The following is a 16,741-nucleotide window of genomic DNA, read 5'->3' as shown; positions in this document are numbered from 1 at the left end:
GGGTGTGTCTGATTGTTGGGTGTGGCCTCTTGGCCTATATAGCCTCACTGTTTTCCCAGGGCTGCAGGTTGCTTCAGCCATGCTTAGCTGTAGCAGCCTCCTGTGTTTTATACCTGCCAGTGAGAGCCACCCCTGTGGTCATAACCATAATGTCACATTTAAGTTTATGTCTAGTTATGTGTGATGTCTATTTGATGTTTCCTTGTGATTTTGTGCAGCTATGGATCTGGGTCCCTGTGTGGGGATGCGTTGTGATCTGCACCCTGCCAGCACAGGGATCCAGTCAGCAAGGCTGTGGCAGGTAGGTGGAACTCCTTGTTCACCTGCCATATCCATAGAGCTGTTTATGTTCCCCCTTTTCCAGCAGCTTGGCCATTTGAGACTCCTGCTCCTCCGTGCCTAGGAGGAGTGGGTTGTTTTACCCTGCTCCTTAGCCCAGGGACCGGTCGGAGGGTAAGTCAGGGATCCGAGGTTCCTGCGCATGGGTCCTCCTACCATTAAGGTCGGCCCATGCAGATAGGAGTTAGGGTCAGGTTAGGGATGCTGTAGGAGGTGACCTGCTCCCTAATCCTGTTGTCCTGGCCTAGCAGCCATAACATCATCTGGCATTGCACGGCTGAGGATTTCCCCCATCCTCAGCCGTGACAAAGAGCTACACCTGTCATCTGCATGTCATATGGACTCACAGTATTATTTCACTACCAAAGCAGACTCCCTATGCGTGTTACTACAAGGCATAGTATTCTACACCACTATAAAAGCTCTCAGCAGCCAGGAAATAGCAGTTTTTCAACGTAATTAGCCGCACATATATTCAGATCAAACCAAATTTTTCCAGAAAAATTATGCGAAACGGCGAATCGGATTTTAAAAAAATTTGCTCATCGCTAGTGTTCTCCACTGCATAATATCTCTCTACCAAGCCTATCAAGTCATCTGCAGTCTGCGGGTTTCTTTGTGCAACCCAGCACTGCACTGGCTTGGAGAGAGCGTGCATGAAGTAGTCCATTACGACCCACTCCACCATTTTGACTGGAGAACAGACATCCGACTGTAGCCATTTCTGGACGAGGTCAAACATTTGGGACCTCGGGGGCTTGCCTCTCCTAAACCCACATTGATGCACCCTCAGACCCCGGTCAGATGTTCCAAGATCTCTGCTTTTAGTTTGTGGTATTCCCGCGCATCCTGCAGTGACAAGTCATAATAAGCCTTCTGGGGTTCACCTGAGAGAAATGGGGCCAAGACCTCTGCCCATTGCTCAGCTGATAGTCTCTTACTCTCAGCAACCCGCTCAAAGACTGTAAGGGAGGCTTCTACGTAGTCCTCTGTGGTAATTTTTTGCATGGCTTCTCGTACCGTCCTCTGTGCTCGCTGGCAGTCCTCATTACTGTGGGAAGCTGAGGTCTCCTTGACCCAGGTGGCTTCTGCCATTATGGCCATTTGCTTTGTAAGGGGCTGGTTGGTCTCCTGTTGTGTTCGTGCAGACTCTGAATGAGCTTGCCGCTGTTGGGTGCTGGCCTGCACGAGGTGCTTCACAAGATCCTCTCTTTTATTCTAATAGCAGCTTTTACCCAGGATATCCAGTGACAAAAAAGGTCAGCTCAGTAACTTAGGCTACTGGCCCTATAACCGCTTTACGTCCGCCCATAGGATATAAACGTCCTATGGGTGGACGTCTATTTCTGAAAGCACGTTTTAAAACGTCTTTTCAGAAATAGCAGCTGCACGCTAATCGTGCAGCTGCTGATCAGGTTGCCTGCTGTCAGTGACAGCAGGGCAACCCTAAGACAAGGCAGGGACAGTGCCCAGGTGTCCCTGCCTTCCGGATCGCTGCAGACACAGCGCTTCCTGTTCCGGCCCGGCGGTCATGTGACCGCCGTGATCGGAGAGTGCAGGGGCTGTGTGAGGTCTCTCAGAGACCTCGATCAGCCCTGCTTTGAGGCTGTACAGCGCTGGATTGCTGCTGTACAGCCTCTCTAGGGGTGCATTTGTCCTGTAACTGGGGCTACTATGTCAGCCCCAGTTACAAGAGAAATCAACGGTGAAAAAAAACAAAAAACTGTGACGTAAATGTCCCCCAGAGGTCTTGTATGACCTTATGGGGGACGAAAAGTGTAAAATAAAAAAAATAAAAATAAAAGGTTGAAAAAAAAATAATAAAAAAAAGTTTCACATGTAAAAAAAAAAAAGTCCCAAAGTGAGGAATGAAAAAAAAAAGTTAAAAATAGAAAAAATAAAAAAAAGTATACATATTAGGTATTGCCGCGTCCGTAAAAACCAGCTCTATAAAAATATCACATGACCTAACCCCTCGGGTGAACACCGTAAAAAAAAAAAAAAAAAAAACTGTGTCAAAACAAGCAATTTTTGTCACCTTGCATCACAAAAGGTGCAACACCAAGTGATCAAAAACGCGTATGTCCCACAAAATAGTACCAATAAAACCGTCATCTCATCCCGCAAAAAATGAGCCCCCCTACATAAAAAAACTATAGCTCTCAGAACATGGACACATTAAAACAATTTTTTTGTTTCAAAAATGCTATTATTGTGTAAAACTTTAATAAATAAGAAAAAGTATACATATTAGGTATCGCCACATCCGTAACAATCTGCTCTATAAAAATGTCACTTGACTGAACCCCTCAGGTGAACGCTGTAAAAATAAATAAATAGAAACTGTGCTAAAACAACCAATTTTTGGGTCACCTTGCCCCATAAAGTGTTATAATGAATGATCAAAAAATCATATGTACCCAAAAATAGTACTAATAAAACTGGCACCTTATCCCCTAGTTTCCAAAATGGGGTCACTTCTTGGGAGTTTCTACTGTAAGGGTGCATCAGGGGGCTTCAAATGGGACATGGCATCTAAAAACCATGTGGAGTTCCTTTTCTTCTGCGCCCTGCCGTGTGCCCATACAGCAGTTTATGACCACATGTGGGGTGTTTCTGTAAACCGCAGAATCTGGGTAATAAATATTGAGTTTTGTTTGGCTGTTAACTATCGATGTGTTAAAGAAAAAAATTGATTAAAATGGAAAATCTGCCAAAAAAGTGAAATTTAAAAATTTGATCTCCATTTTCCTTTAATTCTTGTGGAACGCCTAAAGGGTTAACAAAGTTTGTAAAATCGGTTTTGAATACCTTGAGGGGTGTAGTTTCTACAATGGGGTCATTTATGGAGGTATCCACTATGTAGGCCCCACAAAGTGACTTCAGACCTGAACTGGTCCTTAAAAAGTGGGTTTTGGCAATTTTCTTAAAAATTTGAAGAATTGCTTCTAAACTTCTAAGCCTTCTAACGTCCTAAAAAAATAAAATGACATTTCCAAAATGATGCCAACATAAAGTAGACATATGGGGAATGTTAAATAATAAATATTTTATGAGGTATCACTTTCTGTTTTAAAAGCAGAGAAATAGAAATTTAGAAAATTGCGAATTTTTTAAATTTTTGGGTAAATTTGGGATTTTTTCATAAATAAAGGTGAAATATTTTGACTCAAATTTATGACTATCATGAAGTACAATGTGTCACGAGAAAACAATCTCTGAATGACTTGGATAAATAAAGGCGTTCCAAAGTTATTACCACATAAAGTGAGATATGTCAGTTTTGCAAAATTTGGCCTGGTCAGGAAGGGGGCAAATGGCAGGTGGTTAAATGTCCAACACAAACAATTCGGCTTCCGGCCATTAAACTATGCGCGCATCCTCCACCAATTCGTAGGGATCTGCCCCAATGGTAGATTTCAGATAAGAACACAGTAGCAGCCTTTTAGCGGTGAAAGCAAAGCAACAGTTGTCTTTTATTCTTGACAAAACAATAAGGCAGTAAACAGCAGTGATTGGCTTGCTCCAGCCGTTAAAGAAACAAGAAGTCCCGTATCTATAGAATCACACAGGTATGGTTTTGCACAGTACCGTAACCCCACGGGGTGTATGTGGACCTGGCTTTGTCCTCAGTCTTTCAGGCACTGCAATTCCAGCTCAGACTCTGATCCAACTCAGCACTCCCCAGAGCTCCACTGTCTGAGAGAGGCAATCACCCCCACCTGACACTGCTGGCTGTTTTTTGTAGGCCAGTCAAAACCCAGCCTGGAACGTGGGGAGTAGTCACCCACCCAGCACTATGACTACTCCCAGTAAGAGCAGTCCCGGATCAGCTATTCATAGCTATACTAAATGAACGAAATGTCAACCACCTACTGCCGCTGACACACCGGAACTACTGGCTCCTACTTCACCGAGGCCAAGAACCTACGTGACACGTATCTACCATCAACGATGGTCCCTTGTGCCTTCCTACACCAGACAGCTGGATGGATTACAGATTCACTTTGAATTGCAGTATGCCTGGGCTGTGACTGTTTTTTTTAGTTTTTTTTACCATAGACTTCTCTATAAAAAAATAAATGCCTTACAAAATTCATGTCAAAAATATGAACAAAAAAAGCCACCAAAAACATTAGTAAAAAATGCATGTAACATGAAAAAAATGTATGTGTTTTTACATGTGTTTTATTTTTAAAAGGCAAACTAAATCTATGTGTGTAGGGTCCCTTAGGGCTTATTAACAGGTCCTGGCTGGGAAACACGGCGGGAACTGACCACAGCTTTGCAGACCTGAACTGACTGCATCGTAGTGACTTATAATGTAGTCAGTTCCTATCTGACTCCAGGTCTATTGACCTGTACTCACATCATCATGTAAGCACAATACGGTAGATCTGCAATCAAAATCTGTTATTTAGCTATTATTGGATATGTTTGTGCATTTGACCAGTATGTAAAAAAGTTACATTTGTGATCGGGGCTATATGTGACAGAACCTAGCACCTCCTAACTTATACAAGATGTCAACGGTCTGAGTTGTGCCATGACCGCTACCGTCGAGAGTACACCTGAAAGAGGGCATACCCTGTGGGAGAGTAAAGAGAAAAGGGCGGGCTGGGAGGGGAATGCTGCTGCCGTCCGTACCCCTACTGAGAGAGGTGAGCAGCTGATATAGGCCAAGGCGCCCCTCCCACAAATACAGGCCAATAACTCGGCCTTGCTACTTGTGATCGGGGCTATATGTGACAGAACCTAGCACCTCCTAACTTATACAAGATGTCAACGGTCTGAGTTGTGCCATGACCGATACCGTCGAGAGTACACCTAAAAGAGGCCAAAAAAACAGCATGAAGTTCAAAACATATTTATTTACATGTTATAACACCAACGTCTGAAAGGCACATGAAATCTCCCCTGTAGGGTTGGGAACATACCGATTAAAACAAGACGAGCGCCACCGGCCCAATTTATGAATAATGTGTGCCGGGACTTGATTCTTGGAAGCAGCAGATGCCGCACCAATCCTAAAGGAATGTCCTGATACAATTAGTGGGTCTAAGCCTAAATTGACCGCCAGATAACGCACATGTGAGATGAACTGGGAGGTGGACAATGCTGCTGCCCCGAAGGGTAACAGAGGAGTGTTGGAGCCGAGGTCGCCCAAAGCCCCTGACAATTCCTGTAGCACGTGGACTGGACACCATTTGTGCGTCGTACGGAAGAATTTAATCCGGGTAGGGGGGCCTGACTGGGAAGTCTTAGTCACGGGTAATGACAGGACAAAGCCCTCTGAGCTAGGGACCAACTGCCGACGGGCTAGGAATGGCCTACTGGGCGACGACGAGGAGAATTCTCCTGGCCTCAAGAAGCCGTAAAAAGCCAAATAGATTGCAGCTTTAACTACCAAGCTTGGCAGTGCCCCGAAGGGCCTTAAATCTAATAGGTCGGACATTTCTCTGAATACCGGGCCGGAAAAGGGCTGTCTACGGGAGGTTACCCCGGGGGTACTATTCTGTAAGCCTTTCAATGTGCCCTTGACCACATGACTGGAAAATAACAATATTAACTCTGGATGAGATAGGGATAAATGATGTTGAACCCCTGACAAGTAAGTCCTCACTGTGCCATGAGAAAGGTGCCTGTGCACATGACAGTACCCGATAAAAGACAGTATGGGGTCAATATGACCAAGAGCGCCTAGTGCGTGTTCCTGTTGGAATTTACAGTACAACCGCCAGCCGGTGTTGTACGCTCTGGTGGTATTGGCCGAGAGAGACCTGGAAAACAGCCCATGGGCAGCGGCTAAGTACTCGTTTAGTGGAGAATTAGCGAGGCCAGATGAGGAGACGGGGTCCTCGACGTATCGGCTTCGGGGCAGACCTGAGAAAACAGAGAGTAATTGTGCTTAGTTAGGGCGTCAACTGCTACCATCTGCGCATCATGTATGAGGGAGCCATAGAACAGGAAATTGTTCTCGAGTGACAACTGCACCAGACGCCTTAGAAAGGACATGGCCAGTTGAGACCTGGTTTTGCTACTATCAAGGATAGTGATGATGGAGGAACTATCAGAGGTGAAGATCACGGTACGGCCTGTCTGAGACTGCTGGAATAAACATGGACACGCCATTCCAATGACTTAAAAAGTGGTCCCACATCCCTAAATCTGCTAGCGCCTGACTATCCAGGAACACTGGACTATCCTGACAGGGGGCCTCTGAAAGGAGTGGTAACAACCTAGCTACAAAAGACCTACCTTGAGGAATAATGCGCATCGCAAAATTGAGCATGCCTAACAATGATTGTAGCTCTACCTTCGTGGTGACCCTGCCCACTGTGAATTTGTGAATAACTTCCTGGACCCTGACCAACTTGTCTACTGGCAATCTAGCCATGCTCCTCGTATCCAACACAATGCCCAGGAAAGTAATGACGGTAGCAGGACCATCCACTTTTTTGGGGGAAACGGGGATCCCCAACTGCGAGATTTTGGAGATGACCTCGCGGGCCCTGTGGAGATTCAATCAGCAGGAAGTCGTCTAGGTAATGTATAATATGTTCGCAATCCAACTTATTCTTGAGGATCCAATGCAAGGCTTTCGCCAGTTGATCGAAAATCCAAGGGCTGCTACGGGACCCAAAAGTCAATTTTGTGGCAAAATAATAACGATTATTCCACTTGATCCCATGCCATCGCCAAAGCTCTGGCCTGATCGGGATTAACTTAAAAGCGTCCGATATGTCCGCTTTGGATAAAATGGCCCCGGGACCTGTCGCTAAGATAAGCGCGATTGCCTGATCGATGGAAGCGTATACCATGCTGACCTCCTCAGCCGGTATGAGAGAATTGAGACTAGGTGCATGTGTACCGTGAGGTGCCGATAGATCGAATATCAGTCTCTCTTTGTTGCTAAATTTACCCGTGACAACCCCTATGGGGCTGACCCTCCACCGTTCGAACGGGGATGTTGTAAAGGGCCCGATGACATAACCCTTGTCTAATTCCAACTGTAAGAGTCTATCTATGGACCCGGGGTTAAGTAACGCGGACTGCAAGTTTCTACACTCATGAGTGTCATCTGGTAATGCTACTAGGCCTGTGTGGAAACCAGCAGTAAAACCAGACACCAGAAAATCGCAAAAACAAGTATCCTCGTGCCCCTGCAGGTAAAATTTCAGGAGATCCACATTCACAACGCTCAAGCAGTGTTTATCTGACTTTAATGAGCAGGTAACTTTTGGGTGAGCCCGGAAACAGTTAACACAAATGTGCAACAGACGGCATTGACTATAATTGCATGCTGAAAAATTATAGTTGTTGCAGATTTGTGACCTGCCCAGGTACTTGATAGGACGGCCGAGTTTGTCTACAGTTGCAGACTGCTGGGCAACAACCGACGGACCTGGGATAGGAGCAGAAGGATTGGACCTCGATGTACTTGCTGCATTATGACACCATTCGCCTGTGTGGTAGATGGACTGGCATGATGAACATGCCGGAGCTTTTAGCCCAGCGAAGTGCCTGCAAAATCTCTGTATCGATGTTTGCCCAGTTGGTGGTGAACTGAAACTGGCTGAGCGCCGCTGCAGCCGTCGCGGAAAACGAGCAATGATAATCATAGAAGCCAAAGCCGCCGTATTTGTAGCCTAGCTCTGTGACCCTAAACAAGTATAGGTCCAATTCTTCCCTCCTATCCGGTCGTACAAAACAAATGATATCTCGGTACAAACTAAAAGCAAGTACAAATTCTGGTATCGTCAGTTTCCTACTCAGCCTAAGGTCGCGACCCTTCAGGACGACAGAGACATCGCCACAAGCGATGACCCTATTGTCCGATAGGTCGCGAGTGGCGATCAGCAGAGAAGCTAGGTTCACGTCCCTCCCATCGAGGATGTCCTTTTTGATGTTGGCCGGGATAAAATGGGCTGGCGTGACATTGAGCACAGAAACAAAGTTACCTGAAGCACTAGCCACCGGGGTAGTTACGACCGGTAACAGTGCAGCAGGTGTAGCCAAGCCAGAGACCCTTGACTCCACCAACTCCAACCTAGTTTGTACACTAGACATGGAGGACTTGAGACTATTGAGCATAACGTGGAGTTGCGTCAAGGAGGTTTGAACCGTAGCCATGGAGACTTCTTGGTGACTCGGCTTTACGGGGGTGGACACCAGTAGCCGATACAACTCCGCCTTCCGGGCTGCGGCTGGGAAAGGAATGCCTCTCTTTGTTAACTCGGACATGAGTTTAGGCACAGTCCAATTGCGCAGAGAAGGAATACTCCCGGAATCGGATACCCTTGAACCAAAATCTTCACCAGAAGCATCCATAAAATCCGATATGTGGGACATGACCAGACTGTTAAAACAAGCAAAATTCACGGGACGTCACCATCACAATCTAGCGACCTGCTGACTGCACCCGTGAAACACAGACACCACCGTCACTGCAGAACCATCATGCAAGAAAAGAAAACCGACTCTGGTGACAACCAGACAGCTGAGGCATAGCGGGAAGCAGAAAATGTGTAAAGTCTTGTAGAGAGGACCTTACCAAAAGGAACGGGACACGAAGTCAGTATGGAGGACAACAAGTAATGACCGAAGCGGAACCTGTCCACCTGAAGGAATCATAATGTTGTTTTTTTTTGTTTTGTTTTTACTGATCACCATCAGTTTATATCAATCCTGCCTAGCGTGTCGCCACCTTTATGCACGGACGCCCCTGCCATCCCCGTGATTGTAACCAATATGGACACCCTGAGCATCAAACGGGGGTGCAACCGATGTCAGCTGAATGGCAAAGGGGCCCATGCAACACGGCAGGTACCTATGTGCTCCAACTCTGCTGAATTAAAATGAGTGCGTAATGCTACATCAATAAGAACACTCTCCCCCCCCCCCCCCCCCCCCAAAACCATGAAAAGGACAAAAGCTACCCCATGTGACATCTGGAATGTACAAATTACATATAACATGGTGCATGGTACTGAGTGCTATCCTTCAATACTTTCAACATAACCACTATAAGGCAATCATCCCACTACCTAACTAACAGCACGGCGGCCCGTGCTAGACTTTTCCCCCCATAACAAAACCCTGCTCTGCCACATGGGCCAAGCTTATGTACTGACATACAAGATTTGGACAACTCACAATACCGAGTTATTTACGCACCACAATCCACTAAAAGCGCCCCGCCCCTCTCCCCCCCTTTTTCTCTCCCCCTAAAACCTCCCCAACAGTAGAAAAAGGAATCCTGCGCATTCCCAGAAAATATACGTGAACGGAGTCCCGCTGACTACTGCTACCTGCGTGCAAGTCACGTGGGAGCAAAGCGTGCTGCCGGACTGTCGCTCCGGTGTGGGGATGTCCCTCCCATACCTTGAAGGGACCGACCCCACCGACCAGACTGAAGAGGCGCCGCTGCGCTGAGAGGCAGCTTACCCTTACCTGCCACACGAGCCGCACGGACGCCCGCTGTTGCTGTGACGGAGGAAGGCCGAAGGAGAACTTCCGATGACGTAGACCTGCCGGCTGGAAACTGGAATGCTGCTGCCGTCTGTACCCCTACTGAGAGAGGTGAGCAGCTGATATAGGCCAAGGCGCCCCTCCCACAAATACAGGCCAATAACTCGGCCTTGCTACTTATCAATAAATAAAAAACAGCAATCTGGAATTAGGGTCAGCTGTCAGTTTTCCATATGCTGAGAAGGTAAGTGATTAATATATGAATGTCACAGCACAGTATAGTAAGTGACTACGGGCTGTATTTGTATAGATTATTGACAAAACTACATAGTAGTAGAGGACGATATGGCACAAAGATCCAGAACAAAGGCTGCAAATAAAAACAAACAGTAACACACGTGGCAGGGAACACCAATCTTTAACTAAAAACATTTCATGTTGACAATAATCTCACCCACTGGATTTCACCTTTACTGAAAGTAAAAGATCAATGTTTAAAAATGAATTTTGCAAAGCAAATAGTGGTAATAGGAAAAAGATAAGGTAATGAATCCAATGTTGTATTAGCAAACATGTCACGTCTTTGTTAAAAGGAAAAGTTGGTGAGCTGCCACCTCACTCCTGCATACTCACCACTAAACAGGTGCCCTAAAGAAAGCAACATTTCTGCTGTTCTTATTAGTGGAAATTTAAGCTGCTTGGTGATAAAAAAAAAAAAAAAAAAAAAAACTGTATAGCATTGTGTGAGAAAACAGCCACAACAGGACCCCATTATTCAGTAAATTTTATTAGTACGACCGATTTAATGAGGACCTGTCACTATTACATCACCATGACATGACTACTTGCATTCCTCTAAAATAACAATACTGCAGCATCTTTTCTTATCAATCTGTGTAGTGCCATTTCTCTGTTATTCCTCCTAGAAACATATAAATCGCCAACTAGGTTTTCTCATTTTACTTGCCAAGGGGGTTTTTCCTTATACATTCAGACACTGGCAACACTGGTAGGGCAGTGTGAGAGTATGGTGACACATCCAAACAGTTGGAAATGTATTTACTAAATTCTAGGAGAATGAACAGAGAAACGGAACAAAGCAGTGATATAAGAGAATATTCCCAGAGTTTAAATTTTATGAGGAGCATGAGTAGTTACAAAAGACATGTGAGGATTGGTGAGAGGTCCTCTTTAAAGAGGCTCTGTCACCCGGTTCAAGCCTACCCTACCAGACATATAGTCTGGTAGGGCTGATGACACAGACAAAAACCATACCTTTATTTCTCATGTAGTAGGTCCGGTATGGCCGAAAAAGCTACTTTTAAAAATATGCAAATTAGGAATTTGAGCACTCGGAGACAGGTCTTCCGAGCACTGCTTCTGTGACACCACCTAATCAAACCTCCATGTCGTTTGGTTGATAGCGCTAGACCCACCTGTGCCTGCGCACTTGCATCCGTGCCAGCGCGTGCGCACTGGATCTTTTCCTTCCTTCCTTCCCGGCTTGTGTGTATGTCCAGTGCTCACGCGCCATCATGGAAGTGAGTTCGCAGGTGCGGGATATCAGCGTTAGACCGGCGGGTCTATCGTTGTCAGTCAAAAGACATGGGGGTGTGATTAGGTGCAGAAGGCCGACATTTGCAAGGAACGGGGACGACGCAGAAGCAGTGCTCGGAAGGCATAAGCCCACCTCCGAGTGCTCGAATTCCTAATTTGAATATTTTTAAAAGATCCTTTTTGGCCATACCGGACCTACTACATGAGAAATTAAGGTATGGTTTTTGCATGCGTCATCAGCACTATATGTCTGGTAGGGTAGGCTTGAACTGGGTGACAGAGCCTCTTTAATGTTTATATGAGATTATTTTTGTGCTGCTCTTATGAATGGGCTTTTCTTGGTACTGCAGCTTAGCCCCATTCATTAGGTGTACAAGCTGCAGGACCAAAGCTCATGGACAGGGGTGTAGCTAAAGGCCCATAGGCCCTGGTGCAAGAGTTCAGCTTGGGCCCCCCCTTCACTGTGCGTTGGTGCACCTAGCTTTTCCGCTGCCTGAGGCAAAAATTTAGACGGCCCCCCCATGCCAAATTCTCAACCTAACCCCTGCCCTCCAGTCCTACTGTTAAAGGGGTTGTCCTCTTTTTACTACTGATGACACCCCCAACGATCAGCTGTTTGAAGAGAGGGCAGTGCTCATATGAGAGCTGCTTTCTCTGCTCTGTTCACCTGCTCTTTGTAGCATTTGCAGTGATGAGCAGGTAAACAGAGCAGAGAAGGCAGCGCTCGTACAAAAAAAAGCGGACAACCCCTTTAAAGATATAACATTCCATACAGCGCTACAGAACATACAGGGTCACACAGCGTCACATATGTACCTCTTACATCCAGTGACGTCTCCTCTTTGATGTAGATGTTCTCTTTCCTCTTCTTCTCCTGTTAGACCAGACCACCATGGTGACTTCTTTCAGCCGTGCCTCGTCTCTGCAGAGTTTAACAAACAGACATCTTACTTTCCTACTTTTCCATCATCCTCCCACCTTCTCAACACCCCATCCTGCCACCCCCAATGCTGTGTCCACTGTGATCCCCAATACTTTCCTGCAGAAACAGTCCCCTTGAAAATACTGGTACCACACAGATAGTGCATCAGTACAAAAACACCCTTTTATATTGTGCGCTAGTACAAAAAAATAGAGACTGGTATAGAGACCCCGGTCCCATCTTCACCTGCTGACTGTGGGTCCTCCCATAGTGCCTGGTATGCGTCATCCAGGTATGGGAGAAAAAAATGTAGAGGGTTAATCACAAGACTTACTTGGAACCCAATCCAAGAAGTCTATAATTAGTTGCAGGGCACCAAAGAAGGAAAGAATAGAAGTAAATAGGGCAGAGAGTTCGGTAAGGTAATCGATAGGCAGCCGGGTGTGGTCGGTAGTGTGAACTAGTTCAACACATACATGGAATGAAAGAGAAGAAAAATAAAGTGAGAGACCACAGTGTGAGGCGCCAGTCGAAGAAGGGGAAAATAACAGTGACAGTATCTGGAAAGTATGTATATTCGACCCGTACAGATCAATAATATTGACATCAGAGGTATCGAAGTTTTAGACCAATTTTTGGTCACTGGATACCGGTAATAGCAGTCAAGAGGGTGCAAAACGGGATTAGACCCTGAGCATTCAAATCCTGAATAGGTATAGTACACTAAAATCTAATAGCAATAAAAATCACACTGGTGATACCAGGTTTTGGACCCATACAGGGTCAATACAAATACATATAAATGTATATAAATGCATATAGTCGATATAAAATCAATAAATAATAGTGGTCACCACTCACTTCACTGGGAGGAAATTTTGAGGGATAAAGCTCAAGACACCCAAAAAAATTCCTCCCAATCCTGGATTGCTTCAAAGATCTTAGGAAGAGGCGGCAGTTCCAAACTTGGTACGTCTTGCAAATTCCTTTATTTCCAAAACAGCAGGAAAATAGAGCTCTACGCGTTTCGGGGCACAAAGTAAGTCCCCTTCATCAGGAGCAGGATGATATTACATAAGACAGACAGACATTTTATACCTATAGTGTCAGATCAAACAATATGGTGTCCTGGGGTTGAAGTGATGTCACTTCCGGGTCAAACATTGATGCAGTGATTATTACCTTACGTTTTTCATGGGACAGATGATGTGGCCAAAGGCCACACCATCTGTTCCATATCTAATTATATAATGTAGGTTCTGTAATAAATAACTTAATTTTCCAGGTATTTATGATCATTATCATCCCTTTTTCATCTATTTGTTCCCATTCTATATACATATACGCCCGTAAGGACATTACAACACAGTCCCTGAATCCCACAATAATGCGATGCTGTGAGTGGAACACACTATGCGTTCCATACCTCCCTTCCAGCAAAGACATTGGGCGGGACACAAGACGTCAGGACGCCAAGCTTGCCATGTCATACGCGCCGCACTCCCAGCACTTTGCCCGGCGCATGCGCACTCATCTAACGTGCGCTCCAGCGATGCGTTCCACGGACTGGAAGTGGTCCCACGGTACATTCCGCTTCTTTGGCCTTCCATTTGCAGGTTTCAAAGGTAAAAGACTCACATTACAGAACCTACATTATATAATTAGATATGGAACAGATGTTGTGGCCTTTGGCCGCATCATCTGTCCCATGAAAAATGTAAGGTAACAATCACTGCATCAATGTTTGACCCGGAAGTGACATCACTCCAACCCCAGTACACCATATTGTTTGAGCTCACACTTTAGGTATAAAATGTCTGTCTGTCTTATGTAATATCATCCTGCTCCTGATGAAGGGGACTTACTTTGTGCCCCGAAACGCGTAGAGCTCTATTTTCCTGCTGTTTTGGAAATAAAGGAATTTGCAAGAAGTACCAAGTTTGGAACTGCCGCCTCTTCCTAAGATCTTTGAAGCGATCCAGGATTGGGAGGAATTTTTTTGGGTGTCTTGAGCTTTATCCCTCAAAATTTCCTCCCAGTGAAGTGAGTGGTGACCACTATTATTTATTGATTTTATATCGACTATATGCATTTATATACATTTATATGTATTTGTATTGACCCTGTATGGGTCCAAAACCTGGTATCACCAGTGTGATTTTTATTGCTATTAGATTTTAGTGTACTATACCTATTCAGGATTTGAATGCTCAGGGTCTAATCCCGTTTTGCACCCTCTTGACTGCTATTACCGGTATCCAGTGACCAAAAATTGGTCTAAAACTTCAATACCTCTGATGTCAATATTATTGATCTGTACGGGTCGAATATACATACTTTCCAGATACTGTCACTGTTATTTTCCCCTTCTTCGACTGGCGCCTCACACTGTGGTCTCTCACTTTATTTTTCTTCTCTTTCATGCGTCATCCAGCCAGGTCTCCTGCCATACCAGGGTCTCACTTTCCGACACCCACCCCTTCTGCACGCTGAGCCCACCATATACTTCTCCTGGAGCCAAATGGCCACTGGTAGGTTCTATATAAGCAGACTCAGTTTTATACTGACTTTAAAACCAGCCTCCAGGACAGATTAACTGGCTCAGCGTGCATGTTGGTACTTGCATCCCTGGATCCGATGAAAGCTGTAATGGCACCGGACGGGGTTAAAAGCAGAGTGTGCTTGGCGTGCACGCTGAACTGCATTCCCTGGATTTTGTGTGGCTGTCATGGCCCATGAACAGGTGGGAACTAACGTTAGGGACCACTCAAATGGAGGCAACCTTGACGTGGTGAGTGGCTTATTACGCTTTGGCCAAAATGTACACCAATGTCTCATCCAGCATGGAGGCAGGGCAGAATGCTGGATATAGAGTGCGATCACATTTGTATTCTCAGTTTGTATAAAAAAAAATATGTTAAGCCTTAAGTACCAAACTAGGCTGCATCTGTAATGGGTTAATTGAGTTGTGACAATTATGAAATATCTGAAATTTATTTGAAATGTATCAATCTTAAACGTCACTTGGTTGATTTATTGCCTGTTGTAAATAACAAGTTGGACGATAGGAAAGGTGAGGGTCATTACTTAATTACTAAGCAGTGAAACAAATGTTAACCTTGTGCAGAATATGTGGCAAAAGTCCTGCGTAAGTAGTGACATGGCCTTCACGGCTTTCAACTACTGGTTGAACTGGACTAAAGCCCACATAAAAGAATGGAGGTTTTCACATGGTGTGTGGTCATGTACAGCAGAATATGTTCAGATATTTCTAATAGTACACTATGCAATCCTTAACTTTTGATCAGTTTTTAGAATTAGGTACAATTGCATATAAATATTATCTTCATATTAATGAAAACACTGTAGGACATAATAGGGTTATAACTGGAGAAAATGCACTCAGCATTAAATAGAACTACAGAGTTGGAGGGGATGATTATATCAGCCAAACCCGCCAGTTTTGTCAGGACCAGCCAACCATCCAACTCTGTTTGCACAGCATTGCACTCAGGTTGTCCATATTATCACATCAGTTCCCATCCCCAATTTGGGGCTACAATCTAATCTAAACAATTTTATTTCATAAATTATTGTTTGAATAAGAATATATGTTACATAGCCAGCCATCAACATATTATATGTGAAGGTCACAGAAAATCCTTCCAGTTGAAAGAGCAGCCATTCACTTTAATGGTTTTGATTACCGTAATTTGGTTAGGGTACTTTGAACAGTAGTTTATGTATGGATTATAGGAAAGTCTGTACTACAGCTCTGAAGTTGGATAGCTGTCAGTGAGCTTTAAAATATGCTGCTTGTCCATATTCACCCATGTTTCTTGACATATTTACCTTTTTTAACCTTTAACTGTACTCTCTGTCTTGACACTCTTCTCTCCCCCTGATGATGCGTAAGGCCTCTTTCACACGGGCGTGTTCGCCCCGTTGCCATATTGCGGACTGCATTTGCACTTCAATGGGTCCGCAAATCCGGAGATGCGGAATGGTGCGTAATGGAAGCACGGAACGGAACCCTACGGAAGCACTACGGAGTGCTTCCATGGGGTTTCGTCCCGTACTTCCGTTCCGCAAAAAGATAGAACATGTCCTATCTTTTTGCGGAACGGCCGGATCGCGGACCCATTCAAGTGAATGGGTCTGCGATCCGCTGCGTCTGCCCCACGGACTGTGCTCATGCATTGCGGCCTGCAATATACGGGCCGCAGAGCGACCACGGGGCGCACACGCCCGTGTGAAAGAGGCCTAAGGCTGAGTTCATATCACCATTTAGCTTTCCATTCCTTTGATCCATCAGAAGAAGAGAAGAAAAAAACTGGATCCTGTAAAAAAAAAAAAAAAAAACAGATCCCGTAAAAAAAATTATGCAACAGGATTTTTTTTTTTTTTTTTTTTTTACAGGATCCTGTCTTTGTTCAGAAGAACAGAAAGTTA

Source organism: Bufo bufo, chromosome 2, assembly GCF_905171765.1.
Source record: "Bufo bufo chromosome 2, aBufBuf1.1, whole genome shotgun sequence".
Classification (NCBI taxonomy): Eukaryota; Metazoa; Chordata; class Amphibia; order Anura; family Bufonidae; genus Bufo; species Bufo bufo.
The sequence above is the reverse complement of the archived record's forward strand: the minus strand, read 5'-3'. Positions refer to the sequence as shown.